The sequence below is a fragment of the Scyliorhinus torazame genome, chromosome 30 (assembly GCF_047496885.1).
Source record: "Scyliorhinus torazame isolate Kashiwa2021f chromosome 30, sScyTor2.1, whole genome shotgun sequence".
Classification (NCBI taxonomy): domain Eukaryota; kingdom Metazoa; phylum Chordata; class Chondrichthyes; order Carcharhiniformes; family Scyliorhinidae; genus Scyliorhinus; species Scyliorhinus torazame.
In genome coordinates, this window is record NC_092736.1 from 36,730,812 (window position 1) to 36,758,240 (window position 27,429).

General features: G+C 54.0%; 1 protein-coding gene across 1 annotated transcript in view; it reads left to right on the plus strand.

Moving 5' to 3' along the window:
• LOC140404494 (talin-2-like) overlaps positions 1-27,429 on the plus strand; it is a 392,578-nt gene that overhangs the window by 30,611 nt on the left and 334,538 nt on the right. Inside the window, 1 exon segment of the mRNA XM_072493108.1 lies at positions 11,114-11,162. The gene's annotated coding sequence lies outside the window, so the exon portion shown is untranslated.

Below are 27,429 nucleotides of genomic sequence, written 5' to 3' on the forward strand. Positions count from 1 at the left end.
CCCCCTCTCCCCCCTCCCCTTCCCCCCCTCCCCCCCTCCCCTACCCCCCTCTCCCCCCTCCCCTTCCCCCCCTCTCCCCCCTCCCCTTCCCCCCCCTCTCCCCCCTCCCCTTCCCCCCCCCCCTCCCCCCCTCCCCTCCCCCCCTCCCCCCTCCCTTCCCCCCCCTCCCCCCTCCCCTTCCCCCCCTCCCCCCCTCCCATTCCCCCCCTCTCCCCCTCCCCTTCCCCCCCCTCCCCTTCCCCCCCCTCTCCCCCTCCCCTTCCCCCCCCCTCCCCCCTTCCCCCTCTCCTCCCCCCCTCCCCTTCCCCCCCTCCCCCCCTCCCCTTCCCCCCCCCTCCCCCCTCCCCTTCCCCCCCTCCCCCCCCCTCCCCCCTCCCCCCTCCCCTTCCCCCCTCCCCTTCCCCCCTCCCCTTCCCCCCTCCCCTTCCCCCCTCCCTTCCCCCCTCCCCTTCCCCCCCTCCCCTTCCCCCCTCCCTTCCCCCTCCCCTTCCCCCCTCCCCTCCCCCCTCCCCTTCCCCCCTCCCCCTCCTCCCCTTCCCCCCGCTCCTCCCCTTCCCCCCCTCCTCCCCTTCCCCCCCTCCTCCCCCCTCCCCCTTCCCCCCTCCCCTCCTCCCCTTCCCCCCGCTCCTCCCCTTCCCCCCCTCCTCCCCTTCCCCCCCTCCTCCCCCCCTCCCCTCCTCCCCTTCCCCCCCTCCTCCCCCCCTCCCCCCCCCTCCCCTCCTCCCCTTTCCCCCCCCTCCCCTCCTCCCCTTCCCCCCCTCCCCTCCTCCCCTTCCCCCCCTCCCCTCCTCCCCTTCCCCCCTCCCCTCCTCCCCTTCCCCCTCCTCCCCTTCCCCCTCCTCCCCTTCCCCCCCCTCCCCTTCCCCCCCTCCCCTCCTCCCCTTCCCCCCCTCCCCTCCTCCCCTTCCCCCCCTCCCCTCCTCCCCTTCCCCCCCCCTCCTCCCCTTCCCCCCCTCCCCTCCTCCCCTTCCCCCCCTCCCCTCCTCCCCTTCCCCCCCTCCCCTCCTCCCCTCCCCCCCTCCCCCCTCCTCCCCCCTCCCCTCTCCTCCCCCTCCCCTTCCCCCCTCCCCCTCCCCTTCCCCCCCTCCCCCCTCCCCTTCCCCCCTCCCCCCTCCCCTTCCCCCCCTCCCCCCTCCCCCTCCCCCCTCCCCTTCCCCCCTCCCCTTCCCCCCTCCCCTTCCCCCCTCCCCTTCCCCCCTCCCCTTCCCCCCTCCCCTTCCCCCTCCCCTTCCCCCTCCCCTCCCCCCTCCCCTTCCCCCCTCCCCTCCTCCCCTTCCCCCCGCTCCTCCCCTTCCCCCCCTCCTCCCCTTCCCCCCCTCCTCCCCCCTCCCCTTCCCCCTCCCCTCCTCCCCTTCCCCCCGCTCCTCCCCTTCCCCCCCTCCTCCCCTTCCCCCCCTCCTCCCCCCTCCCCTCCTCCCCTTCCCCCCCTCCTCCCCCCCTCCCCCCTCCCCTCCTCCCCTTCCCCCCCCTCCCCTCCTCCCCTTCCCCCCCTCCCCTCCTCCCCTTCCCCCCTCCCCTCCTCCCCTTCCCCCTCCTCCCCTCCTCCCCTTCCCCCTCCTCCCCTTCCCCCCCTCCCCTTCCCCCCCTCCCCTTCCCCCCCTCCCCTCCTCCCCTTCCCCCCCCTCCCCTCCTCCCCTTCCCCCCCTCCCCTCCTCCCCTTCCCCCCCCCTCCTCCCCTTCCCCCCCCTCCCCTCCTCCCCTTCCCCCCCTCCCCTCCTCCCCTTCCCCCCCTCCCCTCCTCCCCTTCCTCCCCCGCCCCCTCGCCCTTCCACCCCTCCCCCTCGCCCTTCCTCCCCCTCCCCCTCGCCCTTCCTCCCCCTCCCCCTCGCCCTTCCTCCCCCTCCCCCTCGCCCTTCCTCCCCCTCTCCCTCCCCCTTCCTCCCCCCTCCCCCTCGCCCTTCCTCCCCCTCCCCCTTCCTCCCCCTCCCCCTCGCCCTTCCTCCCCCTCCCTCCCCCTTCCTCCCCCTTCCTCCCCCTCCCTCCCCCTCCCCCTCGCCCTTCCTCCCCCTCCCTCCCCCTCCCCCTCGCCCTTCCTCCCCCTCCCCCTTCCTCCCCCTCCCCCTCGCCCTTCCTCCCCCTCGCCCTTCCTCCCCCTCCCCCTCGCCCTTCCTCCCCCTCCCCCTCGCCATTCCTCCCCCTCCCCCTCCCCCTTCCTCCCCCTCTCCCTCCCCCTTCCTCCCCCTCCCCCTCCCCCTCGCCCTTCCTCCCCCCTCCCCCTCGCCCTTCCTCCCCCTCCCCCTCGCCCTTCCTCCCCCTCGCCCTTCCTCCCCCTCGCCCTTCCTCCCCCTCCACCTCGCCCTTCCTCCCCCTCCCCCCTCACCCTTCCTCCCCCTCCCCCTCGCCCTTCCTCCCCCTCCCCCCTCGCCCTTCCTCCCCCTCCCCACTCGCCCTTCCTCCCCTCCCCCTCGCCCTTCCTCCCCCTCCCCCTCGCCCTTCCTCCCCCTCCCCCTCGCCCTTCCTCCCCCTCCCCCTCGCCCTTCCTCCCCCTCCCCTCGCCCTTCCTCCCCCTCCCCCTCGCCCTTCCTCCCCCTCCCCCCTCGCCCTTCCTCCCCCTCCCCCCTCGCCCTTCCTCCCCCTCCCCCCCTCGCCCTTCCTCCCCTCGCCCTCTCCTCCCTCCCCCTCGCCCTTCCTCCCCCTCCCCCTCGCCCTTCCTCCCCTCCCCCTCGCCCTTCCTCCCCCCTCCCCCCTCGCCCTTCCTCCCCCTCCCCCCTCGCCCTTCCCCCCCCTCGCCCTTCCTCCCCCTCCCCCCTCGCCCCCTCCCCCCTCGCCCCCCTCGCCCCCTCGCCCCCCTCCCCCCTCGCCCCCCTCCCCCCTCGCCCTTCCTCCCCCTCCCCCCTCGCTCTTCCTCCCCTCGCCCCTCGACCTTCCTCCCCTCCCCCCTCCCTCCCCTTCCTCCCCTCCCCCCTCGCCCTTCCTCCCCTCCCCCTCGCCCTTCCTCCCCTCCCTCCCCCTCCCCCCCTCCCCCTCGCCCTTCCTCCCCCTCCCCCTCGCCCTTCCTCCCCCTCCCCCTCGCCCTTCCTCCCCCTCCCCCCCTCGCCCTTCCTCCCCCCTCGCCCTTCCTCCCCCCTCGCCCTTCCTCCCCTCCCCCCTCGCCCTTCCTCCCCCTCCCCCCACCCCCCTTCACCCCCACGCCCTTTCACCTCCACGCCCTTTCACCCCCACGCCCTTTCACCCCCACGCCCTTTCACCCCCACCGCCCCTTTCACCCCCACGCCCTTTCACCCCCTCTGCCCTTTCACCCCCTCGGCCCTTCCTCCCCCCCGGCCCTCCCTCCCCCCGGCCCTCCCTCCCCCCCGGCCCTTCCTCCCCCCCCCCGGCCCTTCCTCCCCCCCCCGGCCCTTCCTCCCCCCCCCGGCCCTTCCTCCCCCCCCGGCCCTTCCTCCCCCCCCGGCCCTTCCTCCCCCCCCCCCCGGCCCTTCCTCCCCCCCCCCCCGGGCCCTTCCTCCCCCCCCCCCCCCGGGCCCTTCCTCCCCCCCCCCCCCCCGGGCCCTTCCTCCCCCCCCCCGGCCCTTCCTCCCCCCCCCCGGCCCCTTCCTCCCCCCCCCCCCCCCCGGCCCTTCCTCCCCCCCCCCGCCCTTCCTCCCCCCCCCCGGCCCTTCCTCCCCCCCCGGCCCTTCCTCCCCCCCCCCGGCCCTTCCCCCCCCCCCCCCCGGCCTTCCCCCCCCCCCCCCGGCCCTTCCTCTCCTCCCCCCGGCCCTTCCTCCCCCCCGGCCCTTCCTCCCCCTCGGCCCTTCCTCCCCCTCTGCCAGCTGCCAGTGGCAAAAGGGGACACAAACATGATGGGGGGGAGAATCGGGGAAAACTCCACTGCGGACTCGCGATTGCAACTGAACTGTGTTTGTTGTTTAATCTCCTCTTGGTTGAAGAGCAGATTATTTTGGAGGGAGCGATGGGAATGGAGCCTCCTGATTTCTGTGGTGGATCTCAGTTTGGTGTGACGGAGCTCAAAGGGAGGTCATAGAAATGGCAGAAGGAGGCCATTCTGCCCGTTGTCTCTGCGCCCGTCAGGAAAAAAAGTGTGTGCAGTCTAAACCCGCTTTCCAGCTCTTCACCCAGGACCCTTGCGTTATGGCAAGTGTCCATGCGGGTGGGTTTCTGTTGGTCTGAATGGGTGGAGGACCCCTGTCTCCATCACCCTTTCAGGCTGTAAGACGTTCGAGTGGCACGGTGGCGCAGTGGTTAGCACTGCTGCCTCGCAGCGCCCAGGTCCAGGGTTCGCCTCCAGCCTCGGGGGACTGACTGTGCGGAGTTTGCACGTTCTCCCCGTGTGTGCGTGGGTTTCCTCCGGGTGCTCCAGTTTCCTCCCACAGTCCAAAGACGTGCAGGTTAGGTGGATTGCCCGTGATAAATTGCCCCTTGTGGAAGAGAGACAATCCTGGGTATCATGTACATACTGGAACTCCAACGAAACCGCGAGAGAGCGAGAGGAGAGAGAGGAAAGTAATTATAATTAATTTCAGCAGATTTATGCAGGTGACCGTGTTCCATGCGCTCTGAATATGACAGTAAGCAAATGTTTGAAGCACCCAGTATTTTGCACAGGCTGCTTCTGTAAGTCGCGATTGTCCAGGTGTTCGGTTTTCTGATCCTTCGAACCAGCAGCTCGCTGCTTTTGGGGGAGTAGGTGGCCGAGAGGTAACCTTACTGGATTAGTAATTCAGAGACCCAGGGTAATGCTCCCTCCATCTCCGGGGGATATGGAAACCAACCACAGCACCTGGTGGAATTTCAAATCAATTAATCAATCTGGAATTGACAGCTCGTCTCGGTAATGACAACCTATCATCAATTGTCGTAAAAACCCAGAAATGTCCTTTAGGGAAGGAAATCTGCCGTCCTTACTTGGTCTGGTCTACATGTGACTCCAGACCCACATGGTTGACTCTGAAATGACCCATCGAGCCACTCGGTTCAAGGCCAATTCGGGATGGACAACAAACACTGGGCCCAGCCAGCAACGCCCACGTCCCACAAAAGAATAACATTTTAAAAGTATTTCAGCAGCAAGCCTATTGATCAGCTGCGATGACGGATAAATGTTCATGGAACCCATACAATCCCTACAGTGCAGGCGGAGGCCATTCGGCCCATCGCGTCTGCACCGACCCTCCGAAACAGCACCCTACCGAGGCCCACTGCCCCAGCCTATTCTCTAACCCCACCTAACCTACACACTGTGGGAGGAAACCGGAGCACCCGGAGGAAACCCACACAGACACGGGGAGAACGTGCAGACTCCGCACAGACAGTGACCCTCGGTCGAAATCGAACCCGTGTCCCTGGCGCTGTGAGGCAGCAGTGCTAACCACTGTGTCGCCCTGGTCGAAAGGCCTTTTCTCGAAATGTTGAAAGGCCTTGGACCACATCTGGAGAACTGTGTAGAATTTTAGTCACCTCGAGTTTGGTCACCTTATTTAAGAAAAGGGGTAATTGCGAGAGACTAGAACCACGGGACACCGTTTTAAAATGTTTCTCTCATTTCACTTGGAGATGAGGAGAATTTGATTCCTCTTGGTAGTTAGTCTGTGAAATTCTCTTCCCCAGAGAGTGGTGGTGGCTGGGTCACTGAGTTTATCAAAGGCTGAGTCGTGGTGGGGGCAGGGCCACGATGGGCGGTGGAGCAGGCTAGAGGGACTGAATGGCTGAAGCTTTGTATCCTCGTGTTCCTCTGTGGCTGTGAGGTGGGTAGCTGCTAAAGAGTCGAGCCAGCAATCTTCCAATTGCTTAAGTCAGGGTTTGTCCGTTCTGCAATGTCTTAATGGAACAATTCCCAGCACAAAGGCCATACAGCCCCGCTGGTCCATAACAGGGTTTAAACTCCACATGAACCTCCTCCCACCCTACTTAATTTCTGCCTTCAAAGGGCGCGATCCTACGGCCACGCTGCGCTGGAAAAACAGTTCACCGTGGTGCAGCGTGGCTGTAGGAAGGTGGGAGACTCTGCTTCCGGGATCCACCTGCCCCGCAACACCTCGCGAGGTTCACCGCAATCTCGAGGTGTTGCCAGGGGAATCCTACCCACAATGCATGGGGTCACTTTTTAGTAAATCTGCATATTAGAGCGAGGCAGTAAGCCTTACTTTAATGTGCAGATTCCTGAGGTACCTGGAGCTTTGGGATTCAACTGCTTCACCTCGGATACATCGGGCGGACACTATTCAACACTGGTCCCCACAAATGCGGATCAGACTGAGCGACACTCGTGGGCAAAAGCAAATTACTGAGGATGCTGGATTCTGAATCCAAAAGAGAAAATCTCAGCAGATCTGCCGGCATCTGTAGGGAGAGAAAAGATACTCCTGGGTGGTCCCCCAGGGGATCGGAGAACCCCAGCTGCATGCCCTTTGGGCAGGATGGTGCCCCTGCACTGGTGCCAGCCTGGAACCCTGGCACTGCCATATGGGTGCCAGCATGGCACTGCCTATGTACCCACGTGGCACTGACAGATGGCATGGGCACTGCCAAGGTGTCAAGCTGGCATTTTGTGCATGTGAATGATCGGGCCGGTGCTGGGGGAGTCGGGTAGCACGTTTAGCGAGTTGGTCACACCGCAGGTGAAAATTACTGAGGGAGATAGAAAATGGGTGACCAAAAGACAGAGCAAGAGTAGGAAGGCAGTGCAGGTGTCCTCTGCGGTCATCTCCCTGCAAAACAGATATACCGCTTTGGATGCTGTTGACGGAGATGGCTCACCAGGGGAAGGCAGCAGCAGCCAGGTTCATGGCACTGTGGCTGGCTCTGCTGTGCAGGAGGGCAGGAAGACGAATGGCAGGTCTATAGTGACAGGGGACTCGATCGTAAGGGGAATAGACAGGCGGTTCTGCGGACGCAATCGAGACTCCAGGATGGTATGTTGCCTCCCTGGTGCAAGGGTCAAGAATGTCTCGGAGCGGCTGCAGGATATTCTTTGGGGGGGGGGGGCGGCGGAGGGTGAACAGCCAGCTGTTGTGGTGCACATAGGCACCAACGATATAGGTCAAAAATGGGATGAGGTCCTACAAGCTGAATTCATGGAGTTAGGAGTTAAACTAAAAAGTGGGACCTCAAAGGTAGTAATCTCAGAATTCCTACCAGTGCCACGAGCTATTCAGAGTAGGAATGTCAGGATCGATAGGATGAATGCGTGGCTTGTGGCTCGAGAGATGGTGCAAGAGGGAGGGATTCAAATTCCTGGGCATTGGAACTGGTTCTGGGGGAAGTGGGACCAGTACAAATCGGACGGTCTGCACCTGGACACGACTGGAACCAATGTCCTGGGGGGGGTGTTTGCTAGAGCTGCTAGAGTCGGAGGGAAGTAAAACGGCGCCAGAAGCAAAAAGCAGTAAGGGGGAAAGTGTAAGGCAGAGAAGCCATAGTCAAAAATCAAAAAGGGCGACAGTACAGGGTACAGTGACTGTGGAGAGTGTGCAAAGGGAGGTGGCCAATGCAGGATTGAGGGTGTTGTACCTCAATGCGCGCAGTATACGGAACAAGGTCAATGAGCTTGTTGCGCACATTAAAATTGGCCGGTACGATGTTGTGGGCATCACAGAGACGTGGCTGCAAAGGAATCAGGGCTGGGATCTAAATATCCAAGGATATATGTCCTATCGAAAGGACAGGCAGATGGGCAAAGGGGGTAGGGTTCCATTGTTAGTAAGGAATTAAGTTAAATCGATGACAAGGAGCAATATAGGATCAGAAGGCATAGAATCTCTGTGGGTAGAGTTGAGGAATCGCAAAGGTAAAAAGACCCTGATGGGAGTTATGTACGGGCCTCCTAGCAGTAGTCAAGAGGTGGGGCAGAAAGTAAATCAGGAGATAGAAAAGGCTGTAAAAAAGGCAATATTACAATAATCATGGGGCACTTCAATATGCAGGTGGACTAGGAAACCTGTTGGTCGTGGATCCCAAGAAAAGGAATATGTGGAATGTCGAAGAGATGGTTTTTTGGAGCAGCTTGTGACAGAGCCGACTGGGGAACAGGCAATTCTGGATTTGGTGATGTGTAATGAGGCAGACTTGATTAGGGAACTTAAGGTGAAGGAACCCTTAGGGAGCAGTGACCACAATATGATGGAATTTACCCTGCAGTTTGAGAGGGAGAAGCTGCAATCAGATGTAACGGTATTACAATTAAATAAGGGTAACTACAAAGACATGAGGGAGGAGCTGGCCAGAGTTGATTGGAGAAGGAGCCTAGCAGTGAAGACAGTGGAACAGCAATGGCAGGAATTTTTGGGGGTTAATAGGGAGGCAAAACAGAAATTCATCCCAAGGAGGAGGAAACATGCTAAGGGGAGGACAAGGCATCCAAGGCTGACAAGGGATGTCAAGGACAGCATAAAGGCTAAAGAAAAAGCATACAAAGTGGCGAGGATTAGTGGGAAACCAGAGGATTGGGAAGCCTTTAAAAGCGAGCAGAGGACAACTAAAAAAAATCAATAAGGGGGGAGAAGATGAAGTACGAGTGCAAGCTAGCTAGTAATATAAAGGAAGATAGGAAGAGATTTTTTTTCAATATATAAAAGGTAAGTGAGAGGCAAAAATAGACATTGGACCACTGGAAAACGTGGCTGGAGAAGTAATAATAGGAAACAAAGAAATGGCAGACGAACTGAATAGTTACTTTGCATCAGTCTTCACGGTGGAAGACACCAGTGGGATGCCAGAGCTCCATGAGAACCAGGGGGTAGAGGTGAGCGCAGTGACCATTACTAAGGAGAAGGTTCTGGGGAAACTGAAAGATCTGAAGGTGGATAAATCACCTGGACCAGATGGACTACACCCCAAGGATCTAAAAGAGATAGCTGAGGAGATTGTGGAGGCATTGGTGATGATCTTTCAGGAATCACTGGAGGCAGGAAGGGTCCCAGAGGACTGGAAAGTGGCGAATGTAACACCACTGTTTAATAAGGGAGGGAGGCAGAAGACGGGAAATTATAGGCCGGTTAGCCTGACTTCGGTCATTGGTAAGATTTTAGAGTCTGTTATTAAAGATGAGATGGCGAAGCACTTGGTAGTGCATGGTAAAATAGGACTGAGTCAGCACGGCTTTGTCAAGGGGAGGTTGTGTCTGACAAATCAGTTACAGTTCTGAGGAGGTAACAAGCAAGTTAGACAAAGGAGAACCAGTGGACGTGATTTATTTAGATTTCCAGAAGGCCTTTGACAAGGTGCCGCATAGGAGACTGTTAAATAAGTTAAGAGCTGATGGTGTTCAGGGTAAGATCCTGGCATGGATAGAGGATTGGCTGACTGGCAGAAGGCAGAGAGTGGGGATAAAGGGGTCTTTTTCAAGATGGCAGCCGGTGACTAGTGGTGTGCCTCAGGGGTCGGTGCTGGGACCACAACTTTTTACAACATACATTAATGATTTGGAAGAATGAAATGAAATGAAAATCGCTTATGGTCACAAGTAGGCTTCAAATGAAATTACTGTGAAAAGCCCCTCGTCGCCACATTCCGGCGCCTGTTCGGGGTGGCTGGTCTGGGAATTGAACCGTGCTGCTGGCCTGCTTTGGTCTGCTTTAAAAGCTAGCTCTTTAGCCCTGTGCTAAACCAGATACACGGTACTGAAGGCACTGTTGCTAAGTTTGCAGATGATACAAAGATCTGTAGAGGGACAGGTAGTATTGAGGAAGCAAGGGGGCTGCAGAAGGACTTGGACAGGCTAGGAGAGTGGACAATGAAGTGGCAAATGAAATACAATGTGGAAAAATGTGAGGTTATGCACTTTGGAAGGAGGAATTTAGGCATAGACTATTTTCTAAATGGGGAAATGCTTCAGAAAGCAGAAGCACTAAGGGACTTGGGAGTCCTTGTTCACGATTCTCTTAAGGTCAATGTGCAGGTTCAGTCGGCAGTGGCAAATGCAATGTTGGCATTCATGTCAAGAGGGCTAGAATACAAGACCAGGGATGTACTTCTAAGGCTGTATAAGGCTCTGGTCAGACCCCATTTGGAGTATTGTGAGCAGTTTTGGGCCCCATATGTAAGGAAGGATGTGCTGGCCTTGGAAAGGGTCCAGAGGAGGTTCACAGGAATGACCCCGGAATGAAGAACTTGCCGTATGAGGAATGTTTGAGGACTCTGGGTCTGTACTCATTGGAGTTTAGAAGGATGAGAGAGGATCGTGTTGAAACGTACAAGATACTGCGAAGCCTGGATAGAGTGGACGTGGAGAGGATGTTTCCACTTGTAGGAAAAACTAGAACCAGAGGACACCATCTCAGATTAAAGAGACAATCCTTTAAAACTGAGATGAGGAGGAATTTCTTCAGCCAGAGGGTGGTGAATCTGTGGAACTCTTTGCCGCAGAAGGCTGTGGAGGCCAAATCACTGAGTGTCTTTAAGACAGAGAACGATAGGTTCTTGATTCATAAGGGATCAGGGGTTATGGCAGGAGAATGGGGATGAGAAAATATCAGCCATGATTGAATGGCGGAGCAGACTCGATGGGCCGAGTGGCCTAATTTTGCTCCGATGTCTTACGGTCTCATGGGAGCTCGGGGGTCCTTGGCGATCAGGACGCCATTTGAAAATGGTGTCCCGATCTTTTGCTGCAATGGGAAGTTCTGGCGAACGGAGCTCCCCATTGTTCAAAACGGGCAATGTGCGGCCTCGGCTGCGCCTGCCCCATTCAGGCCCCTCATTCAACATCACGAGTGCCGCGAAACACAGGGCACTCGCGAGGGAACTTTGTTCCGTTTTGGGAGAACTGCACCCAACATCTCTCTCTTCCTTTCTTCCACCTTCTCCGGTTTAGCTCAGTGGGCTGGACAGCTGGGAAGCAGCCTATGGTCATTTTGGGACTATGGGGACTTTACTTTCTCCTAACTTTCAGCTGAAACATCATTCTAGACCGCAATAAGATCCTGCTCCCTTAAACCCCGGCCTGTCAGATTTCCTCCATTTTCTGGGCTCCCATTATCTTTTATTTTATTATTTGTGGTCCCTGGACCCATAATAGGAATGTGACTTTAAGCAGAGGACTCGAGCTAAAGCAGCATGCTCGTCAGGACAGTGTGTTCTTAGGATTTGTATTTTGGGTAGAATAATTTCCACAAGCTGTCTGCTTGAAACTGTGCTTTGGAGCCATCACTAATCACCTCTTTTTTAACATTTCTTCCAGCTGTGATCTCGGGGACAAAAAGCTAAAGGATTAGCATCCCAAGATTGAGGTAAGATTTATTTCTAATCTCTCTACTGCTATGGGCCGTGGTTCGGAAACTCGAGTGTATTATGAAATTCACCTGACCTCAAACGTTTTGTTGAATTTGGCTGGGATGAGCACAAGAGCCTTCCCTGCAGGTGGGATTCATCAGACTTCCCAGACACTTTCATCAAAACAAGGTTTATTCTAAGAATGTAGTTAACATATGAATATATATATATATATATATATATATGCACAGCAAGAAGTTTTATCAATTGCAAACATAAATACACCACAACAGCTACAGTAATCTATGTATATAACACTTAATGAATTCCCCCTTAGCTGTTCCAATTCAATAACAAAATCCAATTCAATCAAAACCCCTTTTCAAGGGCATGACCCAACACACTGTATTCTCACTTGAATGGGATTTGTCCTTTTCCTGAAATTCTGATCCAGGTCCAAAGAGCAGATCCAAACCCCTTCCGGAAATCAACTCTATTTTTAAAGTTACCAAAGCAGTTAGCCACAACCAATGGGCTTTAAAATCTAAACACTTCTTTCTCCTTCTGCAGTCAAACTGAAACCTAAAAAAAAAAACTTTCACCTGATGGCCACAGCCCAATGTCTCGAAGTCACATTATAAACTAAACCTTTCCTGAAGGGACACTCGCATGCCACTACCCGTCAGATTATTTATTTATTTATTTTTAATTTTTCCAATTCATGGTCAATTTAGCGTGGCCAATCCACCTACCCTGCACATCTTTGGGTTGTGCGGGTGAGACCCACGCCGACAGAGTCATTGATGTTTACAGCAGGGAAACAGGCCCTTCGGCCCAGCTTGCCCGTGCCGCCCAGTTTCTATCACTAAGCTAGTCCCACTTGCCCGCGTTTGGTCCATATCCCTCTATACCCACCCTGTCCATGTAACTGTCTAACTGCTTTTTAAAGGATAAAATTGTACCCGCCTCTACCACTGCCTCTGGCAGCTCGTTCCAGACACTCACCACCCTCTGTGTGAAGAAATTTCCCCTCTGGTCTCTTTTGTATCTCTCCCCTCTCACCTTAAACCTATGCCCTCTAGTTCTAGACTTGTCTACCTTTGGGAAAATATGTTGACTATCTACCTTATCCATGCCCCTCATTATTTTATAAACCTCTATAAGATCACCCCTCAGCTTCCGACGCTCCAGGGAAAAAAGTTCCAACCTCTCCTTATAACTCAGACCATTAAGTCCTGGTATAATCCTCGTAAATCTCTTCTGCACTCTTTCAAGTTTAACAATATCCTTCCCATAATAGGGTGACCAGAACTGAACACCGTATTCCATGTGTGGTCTTGCCAATGTCTTGTACAACTTCAACAAGACGTCCCAACTCCTGTATTCAATGTTCTGACCAATGAAACCTAGCATGCTGAATGCCTTCTTCACCACCCTGTCCACCTGCGACTCCACCTTCAAGGAGCTATCAACCTGTACCCCATGATCTTTGTTCTGTAACTCTCCCCAACTCCCGACCATTAACTGAGTAGGTCCTGCCCTGATTTGACCTACAAAAATGCATCACTTCACATTTATCCAAATTAAACTCCATCTGCCATTCATCGGCCCACTGGTCCAATTGGTTAAGATCCTGTTGCAATCTAGTCTATATAGACAATGTCGCCTGCACTGCCCTCATTTACCTTCTTGGTTCCCCCTTCAAAAAGCTCAATCAAATTGATGAACCATGACTTTCCCCTTACAAAGCCACGCTGACTTTGCCTAATTAGCCCTTACCTGTCTAAATGCCTGTAGACTCTGTCCCTCAGAATTCCTTCTAACTATTTACTCACTACAGGAGTAAGGCTCACCAGTCTGTAGTTCCCAGGTTTATTATCTTAGCTGCTGGGATAACTTGCAGTTAGTTTGATTGTTCTCAGTCAGACTCTGTGTCTGAAAGCAGCCTTTTGCTGATTTATAGTCCGGCTTCAAAAATGATTCCCTCATCATGTAAAGCTTAAAAGACCTTTTCCCAAACAAAAGGCTGGTCTATATGTTGATTCCAGTCAACCCGTGTTGTCACTTGACACCTTGAGATTCACCCATTCTAGTTTTGATGAGGGAAACCATCATAATACAATGGGAGGTTGGTTCAGTCTCATCACCTTCTGCACATTGTGTTTTGATATCTCCTTTTGTCCAGGGTGAATCAGAGAGTTAAGCCAGCTGGAATTCTGTAGTCCTTTTTGGTTGATCCATCCTTATACAAAGGGATGTGTGAATTCCCCAGTTGGCTGTGGATGTCCATATTTAATTAGGTATTTGCTTGGGACGTGGGACAAATGAAGCTCAAAATGGCGAAGGTAACCTGATTTGCAGCAGCCTTTTTAATAATCTGTGTATGTCCAGTTTTTTGATGTATTGATTGAAAGTTCACCAAGGGTAATGGTTGATGGCTGCCCTTGCAAGTGGAAAGTTGTTTCAAGTGGAAAGTTGTTTCAAGTGGTGGTCCACAGGGCTCAGTGTTGGGACCTTGACTGTTTGTGCCATATATTAACAATCTGGATGTGAATGTGAGGGACATGATTGGGAAATTTGCAGACGGCACAAAGATTGGCGGAGTGGTGGACAGTGTAGAGGATAACTATCATCTCCAAAATGACATAGATGGGTTAGTGGAGTGGGCGAACAGGTGCCGGAATGTGGCGACTAGGGGCTTTTCACAGTAACTTCATTTGAAGCCTACTTGTGACAATAAGCGATTTTCATTTTCATTTTCTTTTTAAAAAATATATTTTATTCAAAATTTTTGGCCAACCATGACAGTACATTGTGTATCCTTTACACAGTAATACAACAATATAAATAACAATGGCCAGTTTTAAGCAAGAAATAAATAATATATAAACAACATCAAAATTAAAAAGCAAAACTAAATGGCAACTGCCTTGTCCCAAATAAATACTCTCCAGAAATAAAATTCAACAGTCCAATATACAATTACCAATAACAACAACCTATACATATTATACATGTACACTAACATCCCTGAGAGTCCTTCTGGTTTCCCCCCCCCCCCCCCCAGTTGCTGCTGCTGTCTTCTTCTTTTCCATTCCCTCTATCTATCTGTGAGGTATTCGACGAACGGTTGCCACCGCCTGGTGAACCCTTGAGCCGATCCCCTTAGGACGAACTTAATCCGTTCCAACTTTATAAACCCTGCCATGTCATTTATCCAGGTCTCCACACCCGGGGGCTTGGCTTCCTTCCACATCAACAGTATCCTGCGCCGGGCTACTAGGGACGCTCGACCTGGACCCCCACCACCTTCGAAAGCACCTTTGTCACCCCCACCCAAAACCCCTGTAGTGCCGGACATGACCAGAACATGTGGGTGTGATTCGCTGGGCTTCTCGAGCATCTTGCACACTTATCCTCTACTCCAAAAAATTTACTGAGCCGTGCTCAAAAAATTTACTGAGCCGTGCTCCAGTCATATGCGCCCTGTGTAACACCTTAAATTGTATCAGGCTTAGCCTGGCACACGAGGATGATGAGTTTACCCTACTTAGGGCATCAGCCCACAGCCCCTCCTCAATCTCCTCCCCCAGTTCTTCTTCCCATTTCCCTTTCAGCTCATCTACCATAATCTCCCCCTCGTCCCTCATTTCCCTATATATATCTGATACCTTACCGTCCCCCACCCATGTCTTTGAGATCACTCTGTCCTGCACCTCCTACGTCGGGAGCTGCGGGAATTCCCTCACCTGTTGCCTCGCAAAAGCCCTGAGTTGCATATACCGAAATGCATTCCCTTGGGGCAACCCATATTTTTCGGTCAGCGCTCCCAGACTTGCAAACGTCCCATCTACAAACAGATCTCTCAATTGTGTTACTCCTGCGCTTTGCCATGTTCCAAATCCCCCATCCATTCTCCCCGGAGCAAACCTATGGTTATTTCTTATCGGGGACCACCCCGAGGCTCCCGTCTTACCCCTATGCCGTCTCCACTGCCCCCAGATTTTCAGAGTAGCCACCACCACCGGGCTTGTGGTGTATTTCTTCGGTGAGAATGGCAACGGCGCCGTCACCATAGCTTGTAGGCTAGTCCCCCTGCAGGACGCCCTCTCCAATCTCTTCCACGCCGCTCCCTCCTCTTCTCCCATCCACTTGCATACCATTGAGATATTGGCGGCCCAGTAGTACTCACTTAGGCTCGGTAGTGCCAGTCCCCCCCTATCCCTACTACGCTGCAAAAATCCCCTCCTCACTCTCGGGGTCTTCCCGGCCCACACAAAACTCATGATATTCTTCTCAATCCTTTTGAAAAAAGCCTTCGTGATCACCACCGGGAGGCACTGAAACACAAAAAGGAATCTCGTGAGGACCACCATTTTAACCGCCTGCACCCTCCCTGCCAGTGACAGGGATACCATGTCCCATCTCTTGAAGTCCTCCTCCATCTGTTCCACCAACCGCGTTAAATTTAACCTGTGCAATGTACCCCAATTCTTGGCTATCTGGATCCCCAAGTAGCGAAAGTCCCTTGTTACCTTCCTCAGCGGTAAGTCCTCTATTTCTCTGCTCTGCCCCCCTGGATGCACCACAAACAACTCACTTTTCCCCATGTTCAGTTTATATCCTAAAAATTCTCCAAACTCCCCAAGTATCTGCATTATCTCTGGCATCCCCTCCGCTGGGTCCGCCACATACAACAACAAATTGTCCGCGTACAGAGATACCCGGTGTTCTTCTCCTCCCCTGAGTACTCCCCTCCACTTCCTGGAACCCCTCAATGCTATTGCCAGGGGCTCAATCGCCAGTGCAAACAATAATGGGGACAGAGGACATCACTGCCTCGTCCCTCTATGGAGCCGAAAATATGCAGACCCCCGTCCATTCGTGACCACGCTCTCCATCGGGGCCCTATACAGCAACTGTACCCATCTGATATACCCATCGCCAAAACCAAATCTCCTCAACACCTCCCACAAATAATCCCACTCCACTCTATCAAATGCTTTCTCGGCATCCATCGCCACCACTATCTCCGCTTCCCCCTCTGGTGGGGGCATCATCATTACCCCTAGCAGCCTCCGTATATTTGTATTCAGCTGTCTCCCCTTCACAAACCCAGTTTGGTCCTCATGGACCACCCCCGGGACACAATCCTCTATCCTCATTGCCATTACCTTGGCCAGAATCTTAGCGTCTACATTCAGGAGGGAAATAGGTCTATAGGACCCGCATTGCAGCGGGTCTTTTTCTTTCTTTAGAAGCGATATCGTTGCCTCTGACATAGTCGGGGGCAGCTGTCCCCTTTCCCTCGCCTCATTAAAGGTTCTCATCAGTAGCGGGGCGAGCAAGTCCACATATTTCCTGTAAAATTCAACTGGGAATCCATCTGGTCCCGGAGCCTTCCCCGCCTGCATGCTCCTAATTCCTTTCACTACTTCCTCCATTTCGATCTGTGCGCCCAGTCCCACCCTCTCCTGCTCCTCCACCTTAGGAAATTCCAGCTGGTCCAGAAAACACATCATTCTCTCCTTCCCATCCGGGGGCTGAGCTTCATATAATCTTTCATAGAATGCCTTGAACACTCCATTCACTCTCTCCGCTCCCCGCTCCATCTCTCCCTCCTCATCCCTCACTCCCCCTATTTCCCTCGCTGCTCCCCTTTTCCTCAATTGGTGGGCCAGCAACCTGCTCGCCTTCTCCCCATATTCGTATTGTACACCCTGTGCCTTCCTCCACTGTGCCTCTGCAGTACCCGTAGTCAGCAAATCAAATTCTACGTGTAGCCTTTGCCTTTCCCTGTACAGTCCCTCCTCCGGTGCCTCCGCATATTGCCTGTCCACCCTCAGAAGTTCTTGCAGCAACCGCTCCCGTTCCCTACTCTCCTGCTTTCCTTTATGTGCCCTGATTGACATCAGCTCCCCTCTAACCACCGCCTTCAACGCCTCCCAGACCACTCCCACCTGGACCTCCCCATTATCATTGAGTTCCAAGTACTTTTCAATACACCCCCTCACCCTTAGACACACCCCCTCATCCGACATTAGTCCCATGTCCATTCTCCAGGGTGGATGCCGTTCTGTTTCCTCCCCTATCTCCAAGTCCACCCAATGTGGAGCGTGATCCGAGATAGCTATAGCCATATACTCCGTCCCCCTCACCTTCGGGATCAACACCCTTCCCAAAACAAAAAAGTCTATTCGCGAATAAACTTTGTGGACATAGGAGAAAAACGAAAACTCCTTACTCCTAGGTCTACTAAATCTCCATGGGTCTACTCCTCCCATCTGCTCCATAAAGTCTTTAAGCACCTTGGCTGCTGCCGGCCTCCTTCCAGTCCTGGACCTCGATCTGTCCAGTCCTGGTTCCAGCCGTGTTAAAATCTCCACCCGTTACCAACTTCCCCACCTCTAGGTCCGGGATACGTCCTAACATGCGCCTCATAAAGTTGGCATCATCCCAGTTTGGGGCATATACGTTCACTAAGACCACCGCCTCCCCCTGTAATTTGCCACTCACCATCACGTATCTGCCCCCACTATCCGCCACTATGGTCTTTGCCTCAAACATTACCCGCTTCCCCACTAATATAGCCACCCCCCTGTTTTTCGCATCTAGCCCCGAATGAAACACCTGCCCCACCCATCCTTTGCGTAGTCTAACCTGGTCTATCAGTTTCAAATGCGTCTCCTGTAACATAACCACATCTGCCTTAAGTTTCTTTAGGTGTGCGAGTACCCGTGCCCTCTTTATCGGCCCGTTCAGCCCTCTCACATTCCACGTGATCAGCCGGGTTGGGGGGCTCTTTACCCCCCCCCCCCCCCCCTTGTCGATTAGCCATCCCCTTTTACCCAGCTCCTCACCCGGTTCCCACGCAGCTGTCCCCCCCCCCCCCAAGCGGTGCCCCCCCCCCCCAAGCGGTGCCCCCCCGCCCCGCCTACCCCACCCCATACCAGCTCCCCCTTCTCCCCAGCAGCAGCAACCCCCCCCGCTAGATCCCCCACTAGCGTAGTTACACCCCCCATGTTGCTCCCAGAAGTCAGCAAACTCTGGCCGACCTCGGCTTCCCCCAGTGACCTCGGCTCGCACCGTGCGACGCCCCCTCCTTCCTGCTTCCCTATTCCCGCCATAATTATCATAGCGCGGGAACAAAGCCTTTTGGCCCCGCCCCCAATGGCCAACGCCCCCAACTCCTCCACCTCCCTCCCTCCCTCCCCATCAACCTGTGGAAGAGAGAAAAGTTACCGGGTCGCAGGATTAACAACATAAAAATCATCTCTCCCCCCTTTTTCCCCCCTCTTCGCCCCCCATATTCGCCCCACCACTTTGTCTCAAACGTTCTTTTTTAATAACCCGCTCATTCCAATTTCTCTTCAACAATAAATGTCCACGCCTCATCCGCCGTTTCAAAGTAGTGGTGCCTCCCTCGATATGTGACCCACAGTCTTGCCGGCTGCAGCATTCCAAATTTGATCATCTTTTTATGAAGCACCGCCTTGGCCCGATTAAAGCTCGCCCTCCTTCTTGCCACCTCCGCACTCCAGTCTTCATATACGCGGATCACCGCGTTCTCCCATCTGCTGCTCCGAGTTTTCTTTGCCCATCTTAGGACCATCTCTCTGTCCTTAAAACGGAGGAATCTCACCACTATGGCTCTGGGAATTTCTCCTGCTCTCGGTCCTCGTGCCATCACTCGGTATGCTCCCTCCACCTCCAGCGGACCCGTCGGGGCCTCCGATCCCATCAACGAGTGCAGCATCGTGCTCACATATGCCCCGACATCTGCCCCTTCTGCACCTTCAGGAAGACCAAGAATCCTTAAATTCTTCCTCCTCGCATTATTCTCCAGCACCTCCAGCCTTTCCACACATCGTTAATGGTGTGCCTCGTGCATCTCCGTCTTCACCACCAGGCCCTGTATATCGTCCTCGTTCTCGGCTGCCTTTGCCTTCACGACCCGAAGCTCCCGCTCCTGGGTCTTTTGCTCATCTTTTAGCCCTTCAATCGCCTGTAATATCGGGGCCAACAGCTCCTTCTTCATCTCCTTTTTAAGCTCTTCCACGCAGCGTTTCAAAAACTCATGTTGTTCAGGGCCCCATATTAAACTGCCACCTTCCGACGCCATCTTGGTTTTGCTTGCCTTCCTTGCCGCTGCTCTAAAGGATCCACCGCAATCCGGCCACTTTCCTCTCCTTTTTCCATCCGTGTCCAGGGGGGATTCCCTTCTGGTTTACCGCACAGTGTTTTTAGCCGTTAAAATTTCCGTTGGGGCTCCTATTAAGAGCCCAAAAGTCCGTTCCACCGGGAGGTGCCGAAACGTGCGACTTAGCTGGTCATCGCCGCACCCGGAAGTCCTTCTTCATTTTCATTTTCAAGTGACTGAGAAGTGTGAGGTCATGCATTTAGGGAGGTCAAACAGTTACAAGGAGTACACAATAAACGGGAATATACTCCGAGATATAGGTGAAGTGAGAGATCTTGGCGCACAAGTACACAGGTCCCTAAAGGCAGTAGTTCGAGTCGATACAATATGGAATGCTCTCCTTCATTGGCAGAGGTATAGAATAGAAAAGTAAGGACATAGTGTTGGAATTATATAAAACACTGGTGAGGCCACAACTGGAGTATTGTGTGCAGTTCTGGTCACCACATTACAGGAAGGACGTTATTGCTCTGGAGAGAGTGCAGAGGAGGTTTACAAGAATGTTGCCAGGGCTGGAAAAGTGTAGCTACGAGGAGAGATTGGATAGGTTGGGGTTATTTTCCTTGGAACAAAGAGGGCTGAGGGATGACTTCATTGAGGTGGACAAAATAATGAGGGGAAGAGATAGAACATAGAACGTAGAACATACAGTGCAGAAGGAGGCCATTCAGCCCATCGAGTCTGCACTTGAGCCCTCACTTCCACCCTATCCCTTCAACCCAATAACCCCTCCTAGCCTTTTTTGGTCACTAAGGGCAATTTATCATGGCCAATCCGCCTAACCTGCACGTCTTTGGACTGTGGGAGGAAACCGGAGCACCCGGAGGAAACCCACGCAGACACGGAGAGAACGTGCAGACTCCGCACAGACAGTCACCCAGCGGGGAATCGAACCTGAGACCCTGGAGCTGTGAAGCCACAGTGCTAGCCACTTGTGCTTCCGTGCTGCTGAGATAGAGTGGACTGGTTAAAATAGTTTCCCTTGGTGGAGAATTCTAGAACCAAGGGACATAGATTCAAGATAAGTGGCAGAAGCTTTCGAGGGAACGTGAGGGTAAGGGAGTTTTGAATTCACTGCCCGTGTTGGTGGTGGAGGCTGAGACCCGAAACCCTTTTTTAAAAATACCTGAATCTCCATCTTACCAGCTATAAGCTGGAAGACTATGGACTGGGTGCAGGAAGGTGGGATTAGAAAGGGCACCTGGCTGTCCTCGGGCTGGCATGGACAAGATGGGCCGAATGACTTTTCTATGGTTCTATAATATACTGGGGCACACCAATTTATTTCTCAATGAATGTCTCTAAGCAACGGTTACTTTGGTTATTATCACCATGTACTTTGTAATTGCTGTGTGCAATATGGCCATTGTGGTTAGACCATGGGACCAGAACTAGTCTATTCGGCCCATCATGGTTGATACATTCTCCTGCCTTCTCCCCATAACCCCTGATCCCCTCAGTGATCAAGAACCTATCCATCTCTGTCTTAAAGACACTCAGTGAATTGGCCGCCACAGCCTTCTGCGGCAAAGAGTTCCACAGATTCACCACCCTCTGGCTGGAGAAATTCCTCCTCATCTCTGTTTTAAAGGATCGTCCCTTCAGTCCGAGGCTGTGCCCTCAGTTTCTAGTTTCTCTACTTGTGGAAACATCCTCTCCACGTCCATGCCGGCACGGCCTCTCAGTATTCTGTAAGTTTCAATGAGATCCCCCCTCATCCTTCTAAACTCCATCGAGTACAGACCCAGAGTCCTCAACTACTCCTCTTATGAGAAGCTCTCCATTCCAGGGATCATTCTTGTAATAATAATTATAATTATATTTTCTTGTCACAAGTAGGCTTCCATTAACACTGCAATGAAGTTACTGTGAAAAGCCCCTAGTCGCCACACTCCGGCGCCTGTTCGGGTACACAGAGGGAGAATTCAGAATGTCTAATCCACCTAACAGCACGTCTTTCGGGACTTGGGGGAGGAAACCGGAGCACCCGGAGGAAACCCACGCAGACACAGGGAGAACGTGCAGACTCCGCACAGACAGTAACCCAAGCTGGAATTCGAAACTGGGACCCTGGAGCTGTGAAGCAACAGTGCTAACCACTGTGCTACCATGCTGCCCATCAGCATACTTGTGAACCTCTTCTGGACCCTTTCCAAGGCCAGCACATCCTTCCTTCGATACGGGGCCCAAAACTGCTCACAATACTGCAAACGGGGTCTGGCCAGGGCCTTGTACAGCCTCAGAAGAACATCCATGGTCTTGTATTCTAGCCCACTCGACATGAATGCTAACATTGCATTTGCCTTCCTAACTGCCGACTGAACCTGCACATTGACCTTAAGAGAATCTTGAACAAGGACTCCCAAGTCCCTCAGTGCTTCTGATTTCCGAAGCCCTTTCCCATTAAAAAAAATAGTCTATCCATTCTTCTGACTGAAGTGCATAACCTCCCACTTTTCCACATTGTATTCCATCTGCCACTTCTTCGCCCACTCCTAGCCGGCCCAGGGCCTTCTGCAGCCCCATCGCTTCCTCAACGCAACTTGTCCCTCTCTGTATCTTTATATCATCAGCAAACGTAGCAACAATACCCTCCGCTTCCTACATCACAACCCTTCAAATGTCCTTCATCGACTGTAAAAACTTTGGAACATGCAGAGGTTGTGCCAGGAGCTATTTCAGAAGAACATAAGAACTAGGAGCAGGAGTAGGCCATCTGGCCCCTCGAGCCTGCTCCACCATTCAATGAGATCATGGCTGATCCTTTGTGGACTCAGCTCCACTTTCCAACCCGAGCACCATAACCCTTAATCCCTTTATTCTTCAAAAAACTATCTATCTTTATATTAAAAACATTTAATGAAGGAGTCTCTACTGCTTCACTGGGCAAGGAATTCCATAGATTCACAACCCTTTGGGCGAAGAAGTTCCTCCTAAACTCAGTCCTAAATCTACTTCCCCTTATTTTGAGGCTATGCCCCCTAGTTCTGCTTTCACCCGCCAGTGGAAACAACCTGCCCGCATCTATCCTCTCTATTCCCTTCATAATCTTATGTTTCTATAAGATCCCCCCTCATCCTTCTAAATTCCAACGAGTACAGTCCCAGTCTACTCAACCTCTCCTCGAAATCCAACCCCTTCAGCTCTGGGATTAACCTAGTGAATCTCCTGCGCACCCTCCAGTGCCAGTACGTCCTTTCTCAAGTAAGGAGACCAAAACTTTGGATGCATTTTGGATTATTATTTGAATGCAGAATGTCTCATCAAGGTGTGCAGTAGTGTTCCTTGATGCTGCAATGCTGTCGGGTATCTGCGTCGGCAAAAATGATCATCCAATCAGCCTTGCTCCTTGATTCCTGGTAAGTTCTGCCGAGGTTTGTGGAACAATGGGAAGTGGCGATGATTTAGTAGACAGGGGGGAATGAAAGAGATGTGTTCAGGTTAATGTTTTTCAGCAGTCGGAGCTCAATGTTCTTTCTGTGAGTTTGGCGGCCTAGGCACCTTGGTTCATTAGGTTGTCTGAATATGGCTGAGACAATGTGATTGGACAGCAGTAAGTGTGAAACAAAGAGCCGGACGTTCTGATCCACTGGGATCAGTGCCGTCAGACATGCATTCTGCGATGTCCCGAGATTGTTTCCTCCCCCTGATTCTCAGGCTATGCATTCTGCTTTCATACTGTAAAGGGCACTGGAGGACAGGGTGATCCGGGAGGACATTGAGTTTCCATCAGCCTGCTGTATAATTTAATTTGTAAAGTAATAATGACGCAGTGTTGACAACAATCTTAATGCTTGTTGACAATGAGCGAAACCCTTACATTTATAGAGTGTATTCCGAATATCTCCCTGACAGACAATTAAACCTGTTTGAAGTGTGGTTACTGTTGTGGGTATTGTGTGGTTACACTCAGTAAGCTCTCACAGGCGGCAATGTGATAATGACCAGCTAATCTGCTTTCGTGATTTTGATTGAGGGGTGAATGTTTGTTGTTATTTGTTCACGGGGCAGTGGCGCTGGCTGTGCCACCATTTATTGAGGGGCAGTTAAGAGTCACTCACATTGCTGTGGGTCTGGAGTCACATGTCGGCCAGACCGGGTAAGGACGGCAGATTTCCTTCCCGAAAGGATATTAGTGAACCAGATGGATTTTTTCGACAATCGACAATGGACTTTGATTCCAGATATTTTATTGTATTTTAATTCCATCGCTTGCCCTCGGTGGGATTTGAATCCGGGCCCCTAGATCATTATCCTGGCTCTCTGGATTATTAGGCTAGCGACAATACCACTACCGCCTCCCCTTGGCCTGTGTAGGAGTAGAATCAGCCTGCTGTTTTCAAAATAGCACTGTGGGGTCTTTCACATCCCATCTTGAGAGGACAGTCAAGGCCTCAATTGAATGTCTCATTTGAGAGACGGCCCCTCTGGTAGCGCTGCACTCTGTCAGTACTGCACTGTGATCTCTGGCAGCGCTGCACTCCGCCAGTACTGCCCTGTGAACTCTGGCAGCGCAGCACTCCGCCAGTACTGCACTGTGAACTCTGGCAGCGCAGCACTCCGTCAGTACTGCACTGTGAACTCTGGCAGCGCAGCACTCTGTCAGTACTGCACTGTGAACTCTGGCAGCGCAGCACTCCGCCAGTACTGCACTGTGATCTCTGGCAGCGCTGCACTCCGCCAGTACTGCCCTGTGAACTCTGGCAGCGCAGCACTCCGCCAGTACTGCACTGTGAACTCTGGCAGCGCAGCACTCCGTCAGTACTGCACTGTGAACTCTGGCAGCGCAGCACTCCGCCAGTACTGCAGTGTGAACTCTGGCAGCGCTGCACTCCGTCAGTACTGCACTGTGAACTCTGGCAGCGCTGCACTCTGTCAGTACTGCACTGTGAACTCTGGCAGCGCAGCACTCTGTCAGTACTGCACTGTGAACTCTGGCAGCGCAGCACTCCGCCAGTACTGCACTGTGAACTCTGGCAGCGCAGCACTCCGTCAGTACTGCACTGTGAACTCTGGCAGCGCAGCACTCTGTCAGTACTGCACTGTGAACTCTGGCAGCGCAGCACTCCGCCAGTACTGCACTGTGATCTCTGGCAGCGCTGCACTCCGCCAGTACTGCCCTGTGAACTCTGGCAGCGCAGCACTCCGCCAGTACTGCACTGTGAACTCTGGCAGCGCAGCACTCCGTCAGTACTGCACTGTGAACTCTGGCAGCGCAGCACTCCGCCAGTACTGCAGTGTGAACTCTGGCAGCGCTGCACTCCGTCAGTACTGCACTGTGAACTCTGGCAGCGCTGCACTCTGTCAGTACTGCACTGTGAACTCTGGCAGCGCAGCACTCTGTCAGTACTGCACTGTGAACTCTGGCAGCGCAGCACTCCGCCAGTACTGCACTGTGAACTCTGGTAGCGCTGCACTCTGTCAGTACTGCACTGTGATCTCTGGCAGCGCTGCACTCCGCCAGTACTGCCCTGTGAACTCTGGCAGCGCAGCACTCCGCCAGTACTGCACTGTGAACTCTGGCAGCGCAGCACTCCGCCAGTACTGCAGTGTGAACTCTGGCAGCGCTGCACTCCGTCAGTACTGCACTGTGAACTCTGGCAGCGCTGCACTCTGTCAGTACTGCACTGTGAACTCTGGCAGCGCAGCACTCTGTCAGTACTGCACTGTGAACTCTGGCAGCGCAGCACTCCGCCAGTACTGCACTGTGAACTCTGGCAGCGCAGCACTCCGCCAGTACTGCACTGTGAACTCTGGCAGCGCAGCACTCCGTCAGTACTGCACTGTGAACTCTGGCAGGGCAGCACTCTGTCAGTACTGCACTGTGAACTCTGGCAGCGCTGCACTCCGCCAGTACTGCACTGTGAACTCTGGCAGCGAAGCACTCTGTCAGTACTGCACTGTGAACTCTGGCAGCCCAGCACTCCGCCAGTACTGCACTGTGAACTCTGGCAGCGCAGCACTCCGCCAGTACTGCACTGTGAACTCTGGCAGCGCAGCACTCCGCCAGTACTGCAGTGTGAACTCTGGCAGCGCTGCACTCCGTCAGTACTGCACTGTGAACTCTGGCAGCGCTGCACTCCGTCAGTACTGCACTGTGAACTCTGGCAGCGCAGCACTCCGCCAGTACTGCACTGTGAACTCTGGCAGCGCAGCACTCCGCCAGTACTGCACTGTGAACTCTGGCAGCGCAGCACTCCGCCAGTACTGCACTGTGAACTCTGGCAGCGCAGCACTCCGTCAGTACTGCACTGTGAACTCTGGCAGCGCAGCACTCTGTCAGTACTGCACTGTGAACTCTGGCAGCGCAGCACTCTGTCAGTACTGCACTGTGAACTCTGGCAGCGCAGCACTCCGCCAGTACTGCCCTGTGAACTCTGGCAGCGCAGCACTCCGTCAGTACTGCACTGTGAACTCTGTCAGCGCTGCACTCCGTCAGTACTGCACTGTGAACTCTGGCAGCGCAGCACTCCGTCAGTACTGCACTGTGAACTCTGGCAGCGCTGCACTCTGCCAGTACTGCAGTGTGAACTCTGGCAGCGCAGCACTCCGTCAGTACTGCACTGTGAACTCTGGCAGCGCAGCACTCCGTCAGTACTGCACTGTGAACTCTGGCAGCGCTGCACTCCGTCAGTACTGTACTGTGAACTCTGGCAGCACAGCACTCCGCCAGTACTGCAGTGTGAACTCTGGCAGCACTGCACTCCGTCAGTACTGCACTGTGAACTCTGGCAGTGCAGCACTCCGTCAGTACTGCAGTGTGAACTCTGGCAGCGCAGCACTCCGCCAGTACTGCACTGTGAACTCTGGCAGCGCTGCACTCCGCCTGTACTGCCCTGTGAACTCTGGCAGCGAAGCACTCCGCCAGTACTGCACTGTGAACTCTGGCAGCGCAGTACTCCGCCAGTACTGCAGTGTGAACTCTGGCAGCGCAGCACTCCGTCAGTACTGCACTGTGAACTCTGGCAGCGCAGCACTCCGTCAGTACTGCACTGTGAACTCTGGCAGCGCTGCACTCCGTCAGTACTGCACTGTGAACTCTGGCAGCGCAGCACTCCGCCAGTACTGCAGTGTGAACTCTGGCAGCGCTGCACTCCATCAGTACTGCACTGTGAACTCTGGCAGCGCAGCACTCCGCCAGTACTGCACTGTGAACTCTGGCAGCGCTGCACTCTGCCAGTACTGCAGTGTGAACTCTGGCAGCGCTGCACTCTGCCAGTACTGCAGTGTGAACTCTGGCTGCGCAGCACTCCGTCAGTACTGCCCTGTGAACTCTGGCAGCGAAGCACTCCGCCAGTACTGCACTGTGAACTCTGGCAGCGAAGCACTCCGCCAGTACTGCAGTGTGAACTCTGGCAGCGCAGCACTCCGTCAGTACTGCAGTGTGAACTCTGGCAGCGCTGCACTCCGTCAGTACTGCACTGTGAACTCTGGCAGCGCAGCACTCCGTCAGTACTGCACTGTGAACTCTGGCAGCGCAGCACTCCGTCAGTACTGCACTGTGAACTCTGGCAGCGCAGCACTCTGTCAGTACTGCACTGTGAACTCTGGCAGCGCAGCACTCCGCCAGTACTGCACTGTGAACGTCAGCCGAGGTAGTCTGCTTTAAACCCCTCGACTGAAACTTGAACCCATGACCTCGTTACTGAGAGAGGAAGGAGTTGTAATCACCAAGTCATTGTCTGCACTTGTCAATGGCAATAAATAATTTGAAAACTGTAAAGGAAGAGCAATGCCATGCGTGGAGTATAAATATTTGAAGGAAGCACTCGAGCTTTGAACTTCAGAATGTTTCCGGAGAGGAGCCCTTGTATGCTTGTGGAGAGTATTACTGACAGATTGGAAGGGTCTGTTGGATCCCAATCTGTAGCATGCCTTGTACTGAATAAAATACATTTGATCACACGTCAGTGCAGGTGGCTTTGCTGCTGCTTAGGGAGGTGAGAATAATTCAGCCAGGAATCCATACGTCTGAGATTTGGCATTGAGTCTTGCTGCAGTCGAACAGCGCAGAACACACATTGTCATCAAATCAGAGAATCTTGCAGAGCAGAACAGTTCTATTTGTCCCTTTGCCTCCTACG